A 9,655-nucleotide genomic window follows, 5' to 3' on the forward strand; every position below is an offset into this window, starting at 1 on the left:
TGAATCTGAAAATTGTGATGAAGAAATTTATGAAGTGATTCACGAGGGTTCCTTGAATGAAAAGCATGATTGCAATGGTTTCACTATGAATTCTATTAATGTCAATCATGCTAAAAATATGCAAAACCCTAAGCTTGGGGATGCTAGTTTTTCTATGTCCACTACTTGTTGCAATGATCATGATTGGGGCGATGATTTTTCTTATGACCTTGAAAAAAAATTTAAGCCTCATGATGAATATTATATTTGCAATAATATTGAAAGTGGGTTTGGAGAAGTCATGAATTTAGTTGATGATAATCTCACTATTTTTTAAGAGCGTCAACTTTGCATGCATGTGGATCATGGAAAGAATATCCTATGTGATAGCTATATTGTTGAATTTGATTATGATCCCACATGCAATTGTTATGAGAGAGGAAAATATTGTGGTAGAAACTTTCATGTTACTAAATTACCTCTCGTTTTGTTGAGATTGCTATTGTCTCTTTCTTCTTCCTTGCATATGGTAACTATTGGTTGTCTTGACAATTTGTTTTTCTATAAAATGCATATGCATAGGAAGTATGTTAGACTTAGATATGTTTGTCACATGTTTTATAATGCTCTCTTCGTGTCCAATTGCTATCTTTTATGTGAGCATCATTGAATTATCAATGCCTAGCTAAGGGCGTTAAACGATAGCGCTTGTTGGGAGGCAACCCAATGAATAAATTTATTTTTTCTTTTCACTTTCTGCTTTGTTGAGTCCACACAATCATAATTCTGTTATTATTGTTTTTTATATTTCTTTTAGTGTTTGTGCCAAGTAGAACCTTTATGATTAGTTTTGGTGATAGTTGTTTGATCATGCTGAAAAAGACAGAAACTTTGCGCTCACGAAATTATTTTTAATTCCTATCCAGAAAGAGCTTTAGAGTTGATTATTTTTGCTGCTGATTGATATGCTAATTGCCCTAATTTTAATAATTATTCAGAATTTTTGGGATAACAGAGGTATAGTAAGTATACAGATTGCTAAGACTGGTCTGTTTTTGACAGATTCTGTTTTTGTTGTGTTGATTGCTTATTTTGATGAAACTATGGTTAGTATCGGGGGTACTAGCCATGGATAAGTGAGAATACAGTAATATAACATCAATCTAAATGTAAATCAAGTTTACTACAGTACCTAAAGAGTTGGTGGTTTGTTTTCTTATGCTAATGATATCACGAGTTTCTGTGTAAGTTTTGTGTTGTGAAGTTTTCAAGTTTTGGGTGATGTTCTCATGGACAACGGAATAAAGAGTGGAAAGAACTTAAGCTTGGGGATTCCCAAGACATCCCAAGCCAAATTCAAATACACCAAAAAGCCTAAGCTTGGGGATGCCCCGGGAAGGGGGGCATCCCCTCTTTTGTCTTCAATCCATCGGTAACGTTACTTGGAGCTATATTTTTATTCACCACATGATATGTGTTTTGCTTGGAGCGTCGTGTATTATAGGAGTCTTTGCTTTTTGTTTTGTCACAATCATCCTTGCTGCACACCTTTTTGAGAAGGACATGCACTCATCGTGGATTTGCTAGAATACTCATTGAGATTCACTCATATCTTTTGAGTTAGGCAATTTAGCTCGCATCTGCTTCACTAATTATATCTTTTGAGCTAGATAACTTTGCTCTAGTGCTTCATTGAGATCTTTTTAGAACACGGCGGTGTCATTTTTGTAGAAATAAAAACTCTTGATCTTAACTTATACCATTTTGAGAGTGCTCTCTCTAAGTAACTTGGTAATTGGTGTGTGCTATGAAATTAGTCCTAAACTAGTCGTCGACCCGTGCTTGCACGGGCAAATTTTTCTTTTTGGATAATACAATTATTAAATAATGTGTCATGTCAAAAAGTTCATTATTGAGTTTAACCACTATCATCCGTATAAGTCCTCTTGAAGTAAGCATGATAGTGGGAAATCAAATATTTACCAGCAAAAGAGGGGAAAACTAATATTGTTTTGTGAGTAAAATGTGATTTATAAATAAGTTTAATTACCCATTGATAAATTAGTTTTTTTTCAATATAGCCTTCTAAACAATAAATGCATACAGCATTTTATAAGCTCCTTTTTAACTCGTTGACAGCATATTTTCCTCTAAATGGTCATCAGAATAAATAAATAAATAAATATAAATTACTTTTACGTAGGTCACCAATACATGAGTTATAATGACATATACAGAAGATGCATTTCGACATTTTATAAACTTGAGATTAACACTTTTAGTATATATATTTTGCTGCTGCACTAACAATGATCATAGATAAAGCCTTAAGCTATGCGGTAATACATATATCCAAAATCATCTGCAATTTAGAATATAGCTATCGTTAAGGCAGACCTGATAGCTATTATTTTATAATCTTGTCTTCAGAGGATAGCCATGTTAAAAATAAACATTTTGGATATCTATTCTTTTATGAAAAAATTAGATACACATTTATGAAGAACATTACTTCAATTAGCCATACTGTAGGATGTAAAGTCGAATACAATATTGGCTAGCTCGAATGGTTTCTAATTCAGAAGGTTACCTTTCAATTTGGAAAGAAAAAAAGTAGGTTTCTCAATGAACACGTACATTAGTTAGGAGCATTGTGAGATTCTTTTGTGAAGGAGAAGCATCACGACTGAAAGCGTGAGCATACACTGATACACATACCATGAATTTCTTTCCGGTTGATTGAACAATAAGCCTGATATTCTGAGGAACATCGCACCATTACACAATTGCCACTTTAGCATGTGAACAATTCGTCCAATACTGTAGGAAATAAGGACCTGCAACATAATTATATAACGATTTGTACTGGGTGTACGTAAGGTGAATATTGAAGTAAAATGGGATGTGAATATGTGATCATACGTGTCAACAGGCCACTATAGTTCCTTGTCCTGGAAGCTTCATGTGCCCTCGTGGCCACCCAATCAACTTAAATCTGCTATCAGTACACCTCCAACTATGCTTTATGTCTGCGTCAACCATTGTAGGATAGTTTCATGTACTGGATTCTCATTGCAGCATGGAAGAACGAACTTCAAAGAGGATTGAGTGCATCATAGTTTCATTTAGATAGAACATGAATATGGGACGGTGTGGACAGAAGAATCGGTCAGTTGAGGTAGGGTCATCTGCATCTTACCCGTGATTCTAATCTGTCTCATTGCAGTTGTTCCTGATGCTCTTCTTCCGGACGCAATGTGGAAACGTGATTGTGACTCTCCTATGTCGCTGCATGATATCTGAGTTGTGGAATTTCCTTTCCACTTAATCAGTGCAGGTCGGCCGGCCGGTCAAGACCTGAGAGATAGTACATGGCCAGAGAGGCGGAGGAGGCTCAAGAGAACATGGGATTAATAGGGAAGACCGGAAGAGGATTCTTCAACGGAGCTGATGGCCCTTGCCACGGTGTACATGATGTGGTGGAGAGCACTCGAGGAGGACAATAGATGTGGCATCTTCACAATGATCTCGTCCTCAAGATCGGCGCGCGAGCTAGCATAGACGCCTATCAGTACAACTCATCTTCCCCTGCATGGTTGCATGTACATGCCAGAATATAGATCAACGCTAGGCCAAAGGGAAAGGATGGATTCGAACGTACCATATTTTCTAGATTAATTTGAACCTGGTCTCGTTTCCTGTGTTGATGCAACAATGAGCGGAGGAAGGCTGGGAGAGGCGATGTGAAGAGGGAAGATGATGAAGAACTATCGTAGTCCCTCAAAAAAAAGAGCTATCGTATGGGCAGGGGAGATTTTCTAATCCGAAGCCTGCGCTAAAAAAAATGCATGAAACAGATCGTCAGTTCTAGACAGACTGAGGTAGAAGTTATTTAAAATTAATTTTTTATGGAGGATTTCATGAGTTGATCTAGGCCGTAATATCTGGTCCCACCAGATTAACGGTTCATAAAATCTAATTAATATGGTAATTTCTTGGGAGTCTCTAATTAGTATAAGTATAGATATGATAGGCATCCAAAGAGGATATAATAAAAACTTTCATATTCAAGTGCATTGATTAGTAAGAAAAGTTTGATTCCCCACGATTAGTTTTGAGATATGGATATGGTAATATTAGAGTTGTGTTAGTAGGGTGTTGTGAATCTAGAAATACTTGTGTTGAAGTTAGTGATTCTCGTAGCATACACGTATGGTGAACCGTTATGTTAGGAAGTCGGAGCATAATTTATTTTTTGATTGTCATTCTTTGTGTGGCGGTCGGGATCGCACAATGGTTAACACCTACCAACCCTTCCCCTAGGAGTATGTGTTTAGCACTTTGTTTCGATTACTAATAAAACTTTCACAATAAGTATATGAGTTCTTCATGACTAATGTGAGTCCATGGTATAAAAGCACTCTCACCTTCCACCATTGCTAGCCTTTCTAGTGCCGCACAACTTTCGCCGGTGCACAAACCCAACATATACCTTCCTCAAAACAGCCACCGTACCTACCTATTATGGCATTTTCATAGTCATTCCGAGATATATTGTCATGCAACTTCCACCGTTCCGTCTCATGACATGTGCCGTCACTTTCATATTGCCATTGCATGATCGTAAGATAGCTAGCGAGATGTGTCAACGTCATACGCTAAGCTAGATCGTTGCACATCCCGGTACACTGTCGGAGGCATTTCCTATAGAGTCATCATTGTTCTAAGTATTGAGTTGTAAGTAAATAAAAGTGTGATGATTATCATTATTAGAGCATTGTCCCATGTGAGGAAATAAAAAAATAGGCCAAAGATGCCCACCAAAAAAATGAAAAAAGAGAGGCCAAAGAGCCCAAACAAAAAAAATGATGAGAGAAAAAGAGAGAAGGGACAATGGTACTATCCTTTTCCACACTTGTGCTTCAAAATGGCACCATGTTCTTCATGATAGAGAGTCTCTTGTTTTGTCACTTCCATATACTAGTGGGAATTTTCATATATAACTTGGCTTGTATATTCCAATGATGGGCTTCCTCAAAATTGCCCTAGGTCTTCGTGAGCAAGCAAGTTGGGTGCACACCCACTAGTTTTCTTTTTGAGCTTTCACACACTTATAGCTCTAGTGCATCCGTTGCATGGCAATCCCTACTCATTCACATTGATATCTATTGATGGGCATCTCCATAGCCCATTGATACGTCGAGTCAATGTGACCATTTTCTCCTTTTTGACTCACAACCTCCACCACACTCTATTCCAGCTATAGTGCTATATCCATGGCTCACGCTCATGTATTGCGTGAGAGTTGAAAAGGTTTGAGAAAGTAAGAGTGCGAAAACAATTACTAGGCCAATACCGTGGTTGTGCATGATTTAAATTCGTTGTGTGGGGACGATGGAGCATAGCCAGACTATATGATTTTGTAGGGATAACTTTCTTTGGCCTTGTTATTTCAAAAGTTCACGATTACCTTGCTAGTATGCTTAAAGTATTATTGTTTTCATGTCAATAGTAAACTATTGTTTTGAATCTAATGGATGTGAACATTCATGCCACAAGAAAGAAGTTACAAAGAACAAATATGTTAGGTAGCATTCCACATCAAAAATTCGGTCTTTATCACTTCCCTACTCGAGGACGAGCACGAGTTAAGCTTGGGGATGCTTGATACGTCCCCAACGTATCTATAATTTTTTATAGTTCCGTGCTATTATGTTGTCAACTTTGGATGTTTTATATGCATGAATATGCTATTTTATATCTTTTTTGGGACAAACCTATAAACTCAGTGCTAAGTGTCAGTTTCTGTTTTTTTCCGTGTTTTTGACCTTTTCCAGAGAGGAATATTAAACGGAGTCCAAACAGAATAAAACCTGCGGAATGATTTTTTCCATAACAGAAGATACACACGGGACTTGAGAACCAAGGCAGAAGACCTCGGGGGAGATCACAATCCCCCTAGCCGCGACCTGGGGGCGCGCCTAGCCGGCTTGTGGGCCCCACGTGGCTCCTTTTCCCTACTTCTTTCACCTATAAATTCTCTAAAAATCCAGAACCACCAGAGAGAGCCACGAAAATACTTTTTCGCCGCCGCAAGCTTCTGTCTCCGCAAGATCCCATCTGGGGACTGTTTTGGTGCCCTGCCAGAGGGGGATTCGTACACGGAGGGCTTCTTGATCAACACCATTGCCTCTCCGATGATGCGTGAGTAGTTCACCACAGACCTTCGGTTCCATAGCTAGTAGCTAGATGGCTTCTTCTCTCTCTTGGATCTTCAATACAAAGTTCTCCATGATCTTCATGGAGATCTATCCGATGTAACCTTCTTTTACGGTGTGCTTGTCGAGATCTGATGAATTGTGGATTTATGATCAGATTATCTATGAATATTATTTGAGTCTCCTCTGATCTCTTATATGCATGATTTCGTATCCTTGTAATTCTCTTCGAGTTGTGGGTTTTGTTTGGCCAACTTGATATATAATTCTTGCAATGGGAGAAGTGCTTGATTTTGGGTTCATACCGTGCGGTGTCCTCACCTAGGTTAAAAAGATGGGGTTTATATCTATTGTCCGCATCGTGTTGTTGCCATCAAGGGTAAAAAGATGGGGTTTATATCTATTGCATGAATCTATCCCTCTACATCATGTTATCTTGCTTAATGCGTTGCTCTGTTTGTTATGAACTCAATACACTAGATGCATGTTGGATAGCGGTCGATGTGTGGAGTAATAGTAGTAGATGCAGAAAGTATCGGTCTACTTGTCTCGGGCATGCTGCCTATATGTATAATCATTGCCTTAGATATCATCATGACTTTGCGCGATTCTATCAATTGCTCGACAGTAATTCGTTCACCCACCGTAATACTTGCTATCATGAGAGAAGCCTCTAGTGAACACTATGGCCCCCGGGTCTACTTCACATCCTATTTTCAGATATACAAAATTACTTTGTTGCACTTTTCACCTTCAGATCTCACCTTGCAAACAATCGTGAAGGGATTGACAACCCCTTTATAGCGTTGGGTGCAAGTTAGTTTGTTTTTGCGCAGGTACATTGGTGCCTCATCTTGATACTCCTACTGGATTGATACCTTGGTTCTCAAACTGAGGGAAATACTTATTGCTACTGTGTTGCATCACCCTTTCCTCTTCAAGGGAAAAACCAACGCAAGCTCAAGAGGTAGCAGAGGACATCGAGGAACACATTAGGTGGAACCGACTTGCGTTGAGATCCAAGTCATGAAAATACATCAGCCGCCTCATTGTGCCGTTGATCGATGTGATCAACCCGATAGCCATGAAAATGACCCGCCACATCAGAAACTGCTCGTCTGTAAGTCGCCATCAAGGGGTCCTTTGAATCCCACGTTCCAAATACCTGATGAGACACCAAGTCTGAATCACCCAAGCACGTGGCCAAACTAAGGTTCATCTCCTTAGCTATACTGAGCACATGTAAGAGAGCCTCATACTCAGCCACATTGTTGGTACAGGGGAACATTAGTCGCAGAACATAACAAAATTTGTCACCCTTTGGAGAAGATAACACTACACCAGCCCCCAAGCCTTTCAATTGCCTGGATCCATCAAAGTGTATAGTCCAGTACGTATTGTCTGGCCTATCCTCTGGGAGTTGAAGCTCACTCCAATCATTGATGAAATCCACGAGCGCTTGAGACTTGATGGTTGTACAAGGCATGTACTTCACATGATGGGGACCAAGTTCAATTGCCCACTTAGCAATATGACCCGTGGCCTCTCTATTCTGTATGATGTCCCCAATCGGAGCTGAACTAACCACAGTGATTGGATGCTCCTCGAAGTAGTGCTTCAACTTCCGGCTTGCTATAAAAATTCCAAAGACCAAATTTTGACAATGTAGGTACCACTGTTTGGACAAGATTAACGCTTCACTAATCACTAACAAAATATACTGGCCGCTGAACCAGATATTCCTTACCCTCTTCCTTGCGCTCCACGACAACTGCAACGCTTACGGCCTTAGAATTAGCGGCGATGTAGAGGATCATGGGCTCTTTGTCAGTTGGGGTGGCTAAAATGGGCGGCTCAACCAATTGTCGTTTGAGGCCTTCGAAAGCTTCATTGGCCGCGTCTGTCCAGATGAAATCATCCGTCTTCTTGAGCAGTTGATAAAGTGGGATTGCCTTCTCGCCAAGGCAGCTAATGAACCGACCCAGTGCCTCGATATGACCCGCCATGCGCTGGACGTGATTGATATTGGTCGGCTTACCAAGTGAAGTGATTGCCTTGATCTTATCTGGGTTAGCCTCAATGCCCCGCTCGGACAGCAGAAAACCTAGCAATTTCCATCCACGAACACCAAAAACGCACTTGGTCGGGTTAAGCTTCATCTCGTATACTCGAATATTATCAAAAATTTCCTTGAGATCCTCTAAGAGTGTCTCCTTCTTCTGAGACTTCCATACGATATCGTCAACATAGGCATGAACATTACGCCCAATCTGACTGTGCAAACAGTTCTGGATGCAGCGTTGATAAGTCGGCCCCGCGCTCCTAAGTCCAAAAGGCATAGAGACATAGCAGAAAGCGCCGAAATGGGTTATGAAAGCCGCCTTCTCGTGATCCTCCTTAGCCATCTTGATCTGGCGGTAACCTGAATATGCATCCAGAAAACATAGGCGTTCACAACCCGCTATAGAGTCAATGATTTGATCGATACGGGCGAGAGCAAAAGGATCCTTCGGGCACGCTGTGTTGACATCGGTGTAATCGATACACATGCTAAATGTGTTGTTCTTCTTCAAAACTAAGACCAGGTTAGCCAACCATTCCGGATGGAAAACTTTGATGATGAACCCGGCAGCTAGGAGTCGGGCGACCTCCTCCCCAATAGCCTCGTGTCTCTCCTCGTTAAAACGACGGAGGTACTTTTGAACTGGTTTCATCTTTGGATCCACATTAAGGTGGTGCGCAACGAATTCTCTCGGCACTTGAGGCATGTCAAAAGGCTTCCATGCAAAGATGTCCCGATTCTTATGGATGAATTCGATGATCGCGGTTTCCTATTTGGGACCTAAGCCAGTCCTAATAGTGAATTTCTTAGAAGAGTCGCCCGGGGTGAAGTCAACTTTCTTGGTATCGTCCGTTGGCTGGAACTTGAGGGGCGACTCAGCATCGACAATAGGCTTCTTGAGAGGACTCATGTCGACTCGGTCAACATTGGCCCTGTGAAATATCAACTCTTCTGTCGTGCACGCCGACCCAGCATATGCGGCATCTCCTTCCTCACACTCTTGAGCTATTTTTTGATTCCCATCGACTGTGATGGTACCCTTGAGACCCAACAATTTGAGCTTGAGATATACGTAGCAAGGTCGGGCCATGAAGCGGGCGTAAGCCGGTTATCCAACCAAGGCATGGTAGGGAATTTTGATTTTGACCACCTCAAACATCACAACCTCACTCCTATAATTAGACTCGTCACCGGATGAAACGTTTAATTTGATCCGCCCGACTGGGTAGGCCGGCTTGCCTGGGACTATGCCATGAAAGACTGTCGTTGAAGGCATCAGGTCACTCTCGAAAAAATTCATTCGCTGGAAGGTGTATAGGATATTGATGGTCCTCTCTCCGTCCATGTGAACCTTCGAGAGAGCGTATCCCCCAACCTGAGGCGCCACCACTAGTGC

The sequence above is a fragment of the Hordeum vulgare genome, chromosome 6H, assembly GCF_904849725.1.
Source record: "Hordeum vulgare subsp. vulgare chromosome 6H, MorexV3_pseudomolecules_assembly, whole genome shotgun sequence".
Lineage (NCBI taxonomy): Eukaryota > Viridiplantae > Streptophyta > Magnoliopsida > Poales > Poaceae > Hordeum > Hordeum vulgare.